Source organism: Scatophagus argus, chromosome 1 (assembly GCF_020382885.2).
Source record: "Scatophagus argus isolate fScaArg1 chromosome 1, fScaArg1.pri, whole genome shotgun sequence".
Classification (NCBI taxonomy): Eukaryota; Metazoa; Chordata; class Actinopteri; family Scatophagidae; genus Scatophagus; species Scatophagus argus.
Genome location: NC_058493.1, coordinates 26,211,436 through 26,225,272, shown reverse-complemented (window position 1 = coordinate 26,225,272; position 13,837 = coordinate 26,211,436). Strand labels below are relative to the sequence as shown.

General features: G+C 39.9%; 1 protein-coding gene across 1 annotated transcript in view; it reads left to right on the top strand.

The window, feature by feature from the left end:
* The window catches only part of LOC124062298 (protein kinase C-binding protein NELL1-like), a 208,585-nt gene that overhangs the window by 160,263 nt on the left and 34,485 nt on the right, over window positions 1-13,837 (top strand). The window lies entirely within an intron of this gene.

Sequence of the window (13,837 nt, the reverse complement as noted above, 5' to 3'; positions counted from 1 at the left end):
ATCTCTTTGTGAAAGCCTCCATTCAGCCTGATGCGTAGTGTTCTTCATCCACTCCAGCCTGATAGCTAAAGCTCTTATTGGCTTTGTGCTGTCATCTTCAGAAAATGAAACAGAGCCAGTCAGTCAACAATTAAATCAAAGCGCCTCACTAACAGCACAGTGATAAATTCTGAAACGGATACTCAACAGAGAGCAGTAGGAATTCATTCAGCAAGAGATTTTTTTTAGCGTGGTTAACTTCTACTCTGTACTAATACTTCAGCTCGGTTAACAGTACCAGTACCTAGTGTTTCATTTCCTACACAGTACACACTCACAGCTGGGTTATACTTCACTTGTGTCATCGAGTTTCTGCGTTGTAATCATTACTGTAAAAAGACTGTTGTTCAAATGTTTTAGTTTAGTTTTCCAAATCAGAACATTTAAATGCTATTCAGTGCACCTGAGCATGAATTATTTTATGTTTTATTTTATTCTAATTTGGACATCAGTATCACAAAGTTTCATGATTAATGTTGTGATGCTGCCTAGTTTAGAATGACAGTAGATGAAAGGACTTTGAATTTCTTATCACATTTTGTGGATTTTTTTTCCCACCGTTCTATAGTTTGTCACATCGGAAGCTTGAGACGTGCGATACATGTGTGAAATGTCACTGAAATAGATGTGAATTGGCAGAAGTGGCAGTTCCAGTATTCCGGTAACAGTGCAGCAGTGCAGTTTCCACAGTTTCTGTACCAGGATGACTTAAAACATTTAGTGCTTACAAATGAATCAAAGGTTGCAGCTTTGGCCAGTGTTGTCTAAGAACAGGCCTGCTGCCATGTAAAGTAGCTTTAACTGTAACAGTATAACTTTGATGTGTTACTTAGTTACAGCAGCTTCTCACAATTGATGCAGACGTTTGCCAGTGAACATTTTCAGTAGATGACAAATTCAGAAATGGGATCTTTAATAAACTGTGAGCACATGTTATTGAATAACATCAATCAGTGCTTTTCATTTTTACAGAAAGAGAAATTTATTGGCGTTTTATTATGTCAAAACGATTTCCCACTCAGGGGAAGCAGCAGCATGTTTAACAACTCCTTCATCGAACTGAACAATAAAAATAATGAAAAAAACAACAACATTAAATTACTTTCATGTTTGTTTTATCAGTTACATGAAAAGCACTTTGGGAGCTTGCAGTGACATCCTGTGACCCCGTGTTAGTGTTAATGTGAGTGTTTGTGCAAGGCTGTGCAGCTGTTTGCACACCTGCCATGCTCAGGTGTGTGAACTTGCATGTAGGCTCACGACCTTCAGTTTTAGGCCATAAGTTCATGCGTCCTCTCAGCCGGGTACTGTATGAACTGTATTTAAGTATGTATTTGCACTGCAGGCTGCTGCAGTGGTACAGATTCGGGGCAGATGAAACAGGACAGCAGTCCCCTTAGGGAGTCTAAGGAGACTTATTAGAGCTTTGGCAGCTTCTATAAGCCAAAGGTAGCATCACAGCTGAGTATTAACTGCAGTGTTTACACTGGAGCCAGTGAGATGAAGAGGGGGAAAACACCCTCTGTGTTCAGTTTTCTAAAGTCTTCTCCTAGTCTATTTTTTAATTAGCCGAGAGTAATTTATGTGACAATCATTCAGGGTGGCACTTAAACACCACATGTGCAACATATTTGTGTTGTAGCATACTGAGTTTCTGAATGTCAGTTTGAGTTTTATGTATTCCATATGTCCAGTGTTTGACTTTTGTTGCTCAGTATTGTTTAAGCTAAAACTACACAGATCGATTCTCAGCTCAGATAAATTTATCAGACAAATTTATAATACATAAAATTTACAACAGTCACCACTACAGCATTAAAATAAGACTATAGAGATATGGAGGAAATTATAGCTTTGATCATTTAATAGTTACTTCCCCTCAGATGCAGTTTGTGAATTAAAACTTAAAAAGCCTGCCTGATAGAGTGACAACATGGGCGGATGTGAAAATCATATGTTGTCAGATTTTTGTTTTGTCTAAGTATAAAATCAGCAAAACTATCATCAAAATTGGAAAATATCTGGCTAATAAATTAAGTCTCATCAAGCGGTCAGTACAACAATTCAGGCTGAGTTTAAAAAGCAGCCCTACTCGTGTTTAGTGCTTCATCTGTAAGTGAATGTTTCCCATGAGCTCACAACATGCCTGTTCATGTAATTTTCATGACTGTGTGCTTGTGCTTGGCTGCTGTCCAAGTGATGGGAGTATCATTAAGCTTAATTATGCTTTGATTTTCCAAACTGCTTAGACATGATCTCAGTAAATGCCCAGCAAAACATGTTTCATCATGGGATGCAAGCACTTTGAAGGAGCCAACATCATCAGATGAGTCTGGTCCCCACGGGCTGCTGCTATAGACCCTGATTCTTAAATGTAATTCTATTCACGAAACATCATGAAAATCCCTGAAACTCAACAAATGCGCAATCAAAACCACAATCTGGTCGCTAGCTTTTGAGATATTTTGATTATCTTTCCACTTATTTAACAGAAGCAAGAATTAAAACGTGATTAATTTTGACCCTCGTGTTTCACCGTGGTTTCTCACTCATTAAATTATGTTCTGTATCTGCACTGCTGCTCAGCACAGTGACAGCTAATAATCTTGTAATTAACGGGACAGGCTGGGGGAAAGCATGTCAGTCACGCCGATGATTAGCGAAGGACAGTGTGGAAATATGCTGCTGCAGGTCGACGTCTTTATGTGTGTGATAGATGGTAGAGTGAGTGCAAAGGGGAAAGAGGTGAAGTAAGAAAGGGAAATCAAGAGCAGGAAAGTGAGACAGAAAGGTAAATGCAATGGCGGCGATAGGGGAAAGAGGTAGAAAATGATGGGAGAACAAAAAAAGTAGGGCTCTCCAACCGACCCCAACCCTCCTCTACTCTTCTGTAACACAGCCATTAGGGTAAGCGGCAGGTGGAAGGCAGGTCTAGGGAGAGATCAATGCAATTCACAAAGTGCCTTCCACACAGTTGCTGCCTCTGGATTGTCTCCAGGCTCATGCCACACACACACACACACACACACACACACTAGCAGAAAATATACAACCTGACTGCAGCACTAACTCTACATTTTTCACTCGAGAGGTCACAGCCAACATGGAACAGCTAGAAAGGCTGCTGTTGAGAATATGAATTATGGAACATAAACAAATGCAAATGACTAAATATGGTGGAAAGACTAATGTTCAGAATATGACATTATATGGTAAATGGACACAAGAGCAAAGTATGCGGTCGCCTGGCGCCCATTACACCCATACGTCATTGTTAAACATGTCATTCCGAAACGATGGACATTAATCTGCTGCTGTAACGGCCTCTGCTCTTCTGGGAAGGCTTTCCCCAAGATTTTGGAACCTGGCTGCTGGGATTTGCTCTCATCTGGGCACGGGAAAATGAGTTATGTTTAGCCATAAGGTTTTAATTCATCTCAAAAGGTTAGGATTAGGAAAATGATTTCTTTGTGAAGCTCACTGTGCATGGGGGATTGTCTTGTTGATACAGGAAAGGAGCTTTCCCCAGGCTGCTGGCACAAACTTGGAAGCACACTTATGGCAGTTCATTAGTCTCAAAACCCGTGCACATGAAAACAAAGTCAAGGACACGATGCGGGTGCACAGACGTGCAACTGCAAATAGAAAACCATCCTCACAAGGAAGCATTTCTGCTCTGTGTGGACCGGGACAAGTGTGAGGTGAAGTTGATTTTTGAGACTTTGGAGGCATTTAGCCAAACATATGCTGTCATGTACTGTACTGATCAGCCAGTACAGTACATGACAGCGTCAGTCCTGCTTGCTGATGATATTTGTCAGAGGCAGGTGAGAAAATTCTATACTTTTTAATAATGTCATTAAAACTTCCTGGGTCTTACCGATCCTATTCTGGCCAATTAGCATTATGCAAGCAGGGAGTTGGAGAAATCAGCCTCTATTTTCCCCTCCCCCTGAGATCTCATTACCTTGTGATGGCGACAGTGTTGGCCAGTCGACCTGTGCCTCCCATCTCTTTCCCCTCATACATCACCACAGCCCTCTCAGGAATAAGGGAATTAGTCTGAGCGTGACTATGACTCCTCAACCTGTCCCTGCTAATGTTAATAAGGCAAAGCCTTGGGCAACAAGTCCATAGTAGATGAAGCCAAATCAGGTTTCGGAGCCAAAAGTGTGTGACTAACTTGACACGTTAAAAGCGATTATTGCCCGTGAAAGCAAACATTTTCAGATTGCAAAGAAAGAGCATTTTAATTGCAAAGGCCTAATCTGACCTTCTATATATGTTCTGACTTGGCGGATGACAAATGACAGGCTACAGATGTGGCTTTGCATACTGACTGCCTTTAAACTAGAAGGCAGTCAGTATGCAAAAAGTGTGGAGGAGGAAAATGACAGTGCTGATCATTTGTTAAAAACTACCTAATTATGAGCTAAGTTTTCCTTTGTGTTGTCGTTTGGCTTTCCTCTCTCTCCTCCCATCTAATTTTGATTACAGGGGAGTAATTATGGCTAATATTGTTCCTACAGCACTGCCATGCCCCTCTGGTGACTGTTAACAACACCGTAGATTTGCCTGCCACTGATGTTATACGAACAGACTTGTACTGTTGAGCCCTACTGCAGCTTTGGTATGAAAACATGATTTAAAATATTGCATGTATTGTATTAATATATCCTGTCAAAGTTTTCCCAGTTTTTTTACACAGAACTACACTGGAATAATGCAGTTTGTAAAGGCACTTGGTAATCACATATGCAGTTTTAAATTTAACTCTGTATCTGCCAAGTACCCAGCTCGTAGCAGGCCCACAGCTGCCCCCATGCCTGCCTGCTGTGACTGGACTGACTGCAGGGACGCATGAAGAAAGGCGTCCATTTCGAGAGCCCATTTTACATCTATTGATTGACTGGGCTGACTGGAAGTGAGACGAAATGAGGGGTTAAGACTCTCTCTGCCTTTACTTACTCTGTCGCCCCCCCCCCCCTTCGTACACTGCATTTCTCTGAGGGAAAGAAAGGGCTACCATTATGTCATCTCCCTCAGAGCACAATAAAGGAGCTACAATAGTTCAATCGGAGCACAGCATAAGATTATAGATCAGCATTGTTCCCGCTGCCAGCCTAATGATCAGCAGCCTATTGCAGAGCCTTTGTCGGCAGCAGAATGAGTGAGCTAATCTCGTTAATGGTCCGTTTCATTCCCTAGGACTGGTTTGTACAGACAAAGGGGTTTTAAATAGAGAGGATTTGAGTAGCGAGTCTAAACAGTGGCGCAGAGGACAAAGGCACTGACTCGTGCTTTTCTCATCTTGCCATCTGAGCTAATCAGAGAGGAACCATGTTGCAACCAGCTAACAGCAAGCAGTGAAACCCGGGAGGGGAAAATAGAAATGAGAGAGGGTGGATTGGGGGTGCTGGATTCAGCCTTCATTTCCCCTACAAGTATGGAGCATTTAATTTTCTGTTTACATAATTATTGCTCTCCTTCATCCCTTCTTGATAGGAACAACACATTTAGCAGCTTCTCTGCTGTGTAGTTCTGTGCTAGAGGGCATAGTGTTTTACAACATTTAATTGGGTGAAAACCAGAGTATCTGAAACCATGATTAATTGCAAATGTAGAAAAAAAATGCACCAAGGACGAAAACAGAAAAGAAAAAGCACTACTCGTTTTTAAAGCTTTGTAGTAATTATCATTGGAGGAAATTATTTTTAGCCTGTCGCCTGCAATGTTACTGCTGTGCAGCAAAGAGAAAAAGCCTCTCTTGTGTTCATGTCTTTGAGATCCACTCTTCTAATGTAATATATTGCACCAGGCAATCGTCTAACATTCTGTCCTCTTTCTCTCTGTTTCCTGCTGTTTTATGCCTTCAATCAGGCTTCTGTCAGTGGTACTCTACAACATGAAATTTGTGCAAAGAATATGCTTTGTTTGACTGTGAGGCCGTGTGATACAGAGAGGACGAGCTAATACCAACTACAAACTAACACCCGTACACTAATTCCAATCTTTTCAGACACAAAAATGCAGAAATGTAGTATCCTGCACTACCTGCTTTTCTGATTGTGCTTGTAGATGTACCTTAATACGTTAGTGGGATAGTAATTGTGTGGGAATAGATGTTGTCAGGCATAAATCAACTGTTGTCTGGCATAGATCAAATTCATTTTGAGATCAGTGTTTTTGTGCACTGTCCTCGCTCAGCAAAGACGAAGACAATCAAGTGCATGTGATAGCTACAGACACTGGATTTTCTACACACATAGCACAAAAATGCTTCTAAAATAACTTATCATTAACTTTATGTCAGTGAAATGAAGACGTGAGCTCGGCTCACCTGAGACTGTAAGACTTCACCTGCATCTCGACTTTCACTCTGTTTACGAGGACTTGCTCAGATCGACTTCAGTTGGGCTTTGCACTTACCTGAAAGACTTGAGAACAGCTTTGCTGCTGTTGTTAATACTAGTGTTACATGTAGCTTTTCTCTTGTCTTTGGGAATATGATGTGGATGTGAAGAAAGAGTTCACGCGTGCTTGTGTGTTTTATGGCTCGATGGTGTTTCAGGAGGAGGCTGCAGGGTCCAATGAGGAACGGTTTCAAGACCACTCTGGCTGAGTTAAAATGAACTCCTCTTGTACAGAGTGTGTCTGGATTCGCTCTGTAGGTGCATCTTGTCAATGCATTATGGTTTTTATTGCCCCTTTTCTCTTACTCTCTATTTCCGTATTCCCCACCAGAAGATGAAACAGGAAAAGACTGAATGCAGGAAGTCGAGACATAAACAACACAGCAGCAAACTAGAACACATGTGATGCCACACATCCTTGTGAATGCATAAACTGAAGATACGTGCGGTTCCTCATCACAGACGATGGCCTTAGGGCGCACGTGTGTGAAGAGCATTTTAACCAAAGAGAGTTTTCCCATCTCGGATTGTTTCATTTGATGGATTTTTAGTGGTCTGAAGCATTTAAAATGTCCAGTACATCACAAATGTGTAGATAAAATGAAATTTAAAAAATTTCAAGTAAATGGAAATGCATTTTGTGCACTGTGCGTGTGTCTGTTGATCCCCCACATTTATCTTGGAACTCTCTGGGCGATCCTGAGTCCTGGTTGGGAACCACTGCATCTGCATCTTGGATTTTGTTTTTTAGCTTATTGAGGTTTGAGCTAATTATATGAAACCTGAAGCTGAGGAAATGGGAACCACTGACTGTCAGTCTCTCCTGCACTTAGTGACCATTAGACAAACTGTCTACTAAGGTTCTCTCATGCTGGTTTGAACCTTAATCCTTCACCTGGTAGCTGTCACATGGAGACTCAGAAGCTTCAGAGTTGGCTTCAGAAAAATACAGAAATAAATGAATTATAAGAAAGAAACAAATTATTAAACACCTTGGTATCTCTTACAAATATCATGAAATAGTCATAATTTGCATTTGAGAAAATATCTGCAGCAAATAAAACATATTTTGTTTTTATTTTCATGATATCAAGTAACATTTTCTCACTAGTGATGGGCAGTTCACTAGTTCACACGGCAGTTCTTTTAGATGTACTGAATCACTAGAATCAGTTCACTAAAAAGACACCAGCAGTGTCCAACAATGGCTGAGTCGTCGGAGAACTCCTGGAAGTGACATCTGCTGGTGTAGGTGAAGTCCGAAGTGTAAACGATATGGCAAAGCACATGTCACAAACAGGAAAACAAACAAGAAAAACAAATTGCAGTAATTGGATCCTCCATCGGTCTCAGTTTTCATGCTGTAATCTGTTTCTCATTTAAAGTAATTCAGTATCTTCAGGATATCCTCTGAGATAAGAAGTGAGTAAAAGCAGTGACACCTTTAAACTGATGTTTATTCACCTTAATGGGAACAAGTGTACAACAGTGGAGCTGCCTGTAGATTTTAAATAATGCATTAGTTTATCTGTCGATAAAGCTGTGCTTTGCCTTTCGTGCTAGCTTAATTTCTCTGGGTGCCTTCTCCTTCATCCAATCAACTGAAAATTCGAAGAAAACAAATTTTGCTCAGCGCCAAATGTGTCGCCCTCATCGTTCTCGGAATTATGGCGAATTTAATTTGCAAGCTGCACTAATAGCATAAAGAAATTCACCTGGTACATAGCTGTGGTGTGTTTTTAAACACAGACGGGTTTCGAACGAGCTCAGAGGCTCCGGGCTCCAAAACACTTTAGATCAGAGCTGTGGGCCCTGCCTGGTCTGTGGCAGGCTGCACACACACATGCAAATAACCGATAGAGAAGCAGGGAAATGTTAGGCTTGCTTTAGAGCTTCAGTGGGTATATAATATAATAATATGTACTTACAGCCATAGTTGGGAATTTTATTTAAAACAGTAATCAATCTGTATTATTATGCCTAAAACTGTAATGGAGGTTGTAAAGTGGAGCATTTAGATCACAATTTTAAGTTACTTTTTAAGCGACGACATGGAGAAAACACCTGACATCGTTTGGAGCCCTGATGAGGACCTGCTAACTGAACCTGTTTCAATGATTTGGCTTCAGCAGCTGCAATAAACACACAGCAAACACTTGTGTTTTGAGTGCCTGGATGCCTTCTTAATTTTTAAAGTTTTAATTTTTCGTGTTTTCCAAAAAACAAAAAATTATATAAAACAACCAGTCATCATCTCCTCCTTCTTCTTCTTCTTCTTCTTCTTCTTTGGCAATATTAAAACTTGGGACTTAAAACTTGGACTTGATTCAGAGTTAAGTAAAATGGGAACTCGCTTTGGACTTGCTTTGACACTGGTCGTACTTTAGAATAAACTACCCAAATACCTGAGACTTGAAACCATTCAAGTGCTAATAGCCAACTCTGCATACTTAGAACGGTAGAGATTTTTCTGAAAATAGACACAAAAAAAAGGCTTAAGAACAAAGTTGTAGTCCACAGCTAACTAACAAACTCTAAAGTATTTCTGATTAACTCCCAAATATAAGTGAAATACAGAATAATAATAGCAGCTGAGGTTATTTCATGTTGCACTATGAATCATTTTTGCCAGGACTAAATCTGATCTTAATCAACTTGTAGTTCTTTCTTTATATTTCTTTGCATGATCTTTACAGGTATTTCTTGATTTACTGAAAGAGTGAGTGTGACTGTGATATATTTCAACAAAGGTGTGCATTTAATCCAATGCAGGCAAAAAAAAAAAAAAAAAAAAAAAAAAAAAAAATCTGCTCTTTAATATTTTATTGCTTATTACTGAGAGAAATAATGTCAGCTAATTAACAATTCCAGTGCTCTGCTGATGAACAGGCACTGAGTTATGGATTGTACTGTATGTCATTTCATAAAGTTATTGAGCTTTTGTTGTTGCTGCCTCAGTCAGGATTTGATCTATGACTTTGTTATTTCTGCTTTCATATTGATAAATAACATTTGAAAATAGATGCAGAGCGAAAAACTGGCAGTACCTTGTCAGTGCAGATGATGGAATCAGCTGCATATATATATATATATATAGATAGATAGATAGATAGATAGATGTGTGTGTGTGTGTGTGTGTGAGAGAGAGAGAGATGTTGTGAGGTGTTTGTGTGTGTTTAGCAATGTGATATTCAATTCAGGTTTCCGTAGCTAATTAGTCCAATGTTTCTGCCAAGCAGGAAATTTGGAGGGCCAAACACACACACACGCACACACACACACACACACACACACACACACACACACACACACACGCACACGCACGTGCCTACACAAAGCTCATCAAAGGAAGAGCCAAAGACATTAATTTACCACACCAAAATAGCAGCTGTAAATGAGAATAGAAGAAAGATCCCAAAAAGAAACGAAAACCATCCATACTATATTATTCATATGATATTTCAGTGTGAATTTCAGTAATTAATAAATAAATGAGTAAATAACATACATTTTGTTATCCTGCTATCCACAGACAGAATCCCAAGGACAAAACAACAAAAGAAAGAGTTTACAAGATAATCACAGTGTGCTTGTGGATACTAAATATAAATTCAAATCACACCTGCTCAGCATACTATGGTATAATATTGTAAAGTATATCCAGTACTGGAGTGTGTTAATGGATGATGGTGGTGACTGTAAAACTCCTGCTGCTGCTTACATGTCACTTCATCAGTGCTGTTAATTCAACAGTGTAATGTATAACACTAAGAAAGTATTTTTACATTCATTCTTCAAGCGTGTTCATCCAGTACTGCTGATGTACTTTAACATAAGTGTGCAGGACTTGTAAGTGAGTACTGTACTGTTGTACTGGTTCTTTAGTTTAATTAAAAGAGCTGAATCTTTTTTGCACTGTTCATTAATTAGCACTCAACACAAGCTAGAGCTGAGGCTGATGGAAATGTCATTATTTTTGCAGGTATTTAGCACGGTATCTTCACAGAAATTTTGAAATGATAATTGATGTAAAGTCAAGGGATTACCAGCTTGAATAAGCGACTTCAGGAATGTTTGAAAAAATAAATAAACAAATAAACTGTGCCAGTTCATAGTGGATGATGATGCAGTTCACTGGATGGTTGAAAAACATGACCTGCTGGTGGCGCTATATCAAAACTGAAAAGACCACGGAAGCTGTAAAGATTCCATGAATGTCTGTACAAAATGACATGACAAACCAAACACTTGTTATTTCAGTCTGACGTGACCAGCGGTGCCATCCTTAGTGCACGTCGCTAACGTGGCTAAAAACGTTAACCAGAATCACAGAGGAAGAAACACAGGAAAAGAAGAAATGAAGCAGAAGCCATGGGATCATATGATGGATTCTGTCACCTGCCGATCTCACACACACACACACACACACACACACACACACACACACACACACACACACATCCTCATCTTAGCTGCAGTCTGTCTTTACACAGATTTCTCAGCTGTCACTTCCATCATGTTTCTTCTCTACTTTCATCCGTCTGTTTCCCACCCTTCATCCATCCTGCGTTTCTCCCATGTGCTGTCTGTCAGGGAAACAGCGACAGGTCTTGTGTGCAGAGTTAAAGGCTTTTTTTGCTTGCTGTTTATGCTCAGTATCTTTGTAGAGAATGCGTTACTGCGGCAGCACAAAGAGATCTGGTTTCCTATAAGACACGAGCACAGGAGAGTCTGCCAGCTGCAGGTGTTAAGCAGTGAAGTCAAAGGTAGCCCTGCAAAACCATGATGTTTATAAGTTACAGTTGGGATAATGACAAAATGTTTTCTTTGTTTTTTAACTTGCAGTAAGAAAATATGTTGTTCATGTGATGAAGTCTGGTCCCACATCTGTACAATAAACCAGCTGGAATCATAGCCAATAAATAAAATGAGGCCAGAGTTAATTCACTTAAGGTTCATTTCAATTTATTTATATAATGCCAAATCACAACAGAAGTTATCCCATGACACTTTCCACATAGAGCAGGTGTGGACCACATTCTGACACATACAGCTGATGGTTTCCTTAACTTTTATCTAAAATTATCTTTACTTAAGTTTTTTATTTGCAAACATTTTACTGTAAACTACAAGGATCATTGTCCTGCAGGAAGGATATGACATAAAACATGGGACAACAATCGTTGATCAAAAAGTGAAAATACATGTTTCACTATCATTACAATTACCAGGATGATCCAAAGATGGGGACACTGACACTGCAAAGACACAAGTCTTTCAGTGCTGTGAGCTCTAAAAACTACATTCCAATTCCACTGCATTGGGTGGAGGCAGAAGTCTTTTCAACACAACCTTCCTTATAAAATCAAATTCACATCATGACCTGATGTGATGCAGATCCCTCCTCCAGATTCCAGCAGCATGCGTCGTGTCGCATTTCCACCGTTACATCTCGCCTCTCAGCAGTAAACTTCATCTTATCTGTGAAACAGCGGAGACAACAGTGGTGTGAGCTTGCCTACCTGTGTGTGTGTGTGTGTGTCCCACTAACAGATTCATACAGAGGGAGTCCCTCATCCAGCGCCGCCCGTAGTTATGAAAGCTCCTCACATCCAGCTGCCCTGCTCCTCCCCTCCTCGCTGCTCTGATAGGTTCATGCCCCCACGACTCTGCCACAGATGAAAATAGATAAAATCATCCAGACGAGGCGTGAACGGCCAGTTAATGTTTGCTACACACCGATTCCGATGAAAAAGAGGCAACGAGTTTTGTTTTTTTTTTTGTTTAAATTAATTTATTCAGCAATCGATTTTTAAAAATAAAAAATACTAAACAAAAATTTCAGGCTTTTATTTATTCACAGATTCCTGCCAGATCTGCTCTTTATCAGTGTACATCTACCAAATTCTTTTCATATACTTTAAATTTATTTGTACTTCAATGGGGCAAGTTTTCAAACAAATAAATGCATTTATAAAAATTCACACACCCACACTAGTCGCATACGTACAGGAGGAAGCTTTCTTGTTAACTCAAAGAATCTGAAATTTGAATTCAAGCCAGTTTATTTACCCCAAGCACAATAAAAACACAACTGGAAGCCTGCATTAATTGTTTTTATTTTTTGACCACTGGGTGAGAAGCAAAAACTACTTGTTAGCAAACAGTTGCTGCTTGTACATGCAGCAGATGCAGAACAACATTAACATTCGTTTGTGTCCACCTGATGAATATAAGTTCCACATTCATTCTCCTTCCATTCAGACTATTCAGAGTCTCTTTCTACATCAGTTTTTGCTAATGACCAACATGAGATGCCATTACTGGCACAACCAAAGGAGGTCACTTTTAAGGGGAGCGTAAACACGCAGTAGGTCATCTAGTGAGACTGAAGACCTGCTGTGTGTTTGAGTTTCGGTGCTGGTGCCAGAGGTGTTTTTCAGGTGGTACACGACTCTGTGTTTGTAGTTCAATAAATATATGACAGATAGAAACACCATGAAATAGAGTTTAGCTTCCATATCCTGGAACTGCCTCCTTCCTTTGCTTGTACTCTTTTTAATCTACCTGATTAATACTGTTACACAATTTGTCACCTCCATAGTGGAAAGCGATTGCGTAAAAGAAGCGTAAACCAGAGCTTTGGTGAGTCTTTTAAAGCGGCCTCTTACTCATGGATATTTATAAAAATGTGACTCTGGATTAGGATTACAGAACATGCTTTTAAGAGATCAGACTAACTCCTGAGACAGCAGGTGGCATTAAGCAGGGCTGTACAGTAACAGACGACCGTGTGCACAAGAACCTGTAGTTTGCTGGCTGAAGTGAAATGAAAAAAAAAAAACAACACGCCGTTTTGACTGCTTTAAAAGCGAGAGCAAGAATCCCAGAAGACCATTTAAAAACTGACAGCTGTTTTACATCTGGAAAATGTGAAGAAAAGAAAAAAAAGCTGTCTGTCTAACAAAGTAATGGCACATCAGTGTTACCTCAGTCTTCTGCTGCCATCTGGTTATGGAAGCCACGTCTCAAACTGTCTCTCTGCACACACACTACTGACACACGTGCAATGAGGGATGATTGCTGTTGTTCACTGGCGGGGTTTTATTAAAGATCACAGGACCCGAACTGGATGCAAATTAAAGTTAATTTCACAGAATTGGTCGCCACAAGTATTACTGAACATATTATCAGCCAAAATTATTTGTCACTTTTTGTTTTTATTAGTGGTGAAAACTCCAGTATATCTCCAATATATTAAAAGGATTTGAGGCTAATTGAAGAGAAATGGAAATAATTGAAGTGCTCTGATGCATGAATGCTCTGCTGCATGAATGGACACAAATTCCCACAGAAACACTCTAACATGTTGTGGAAAGCCTGTG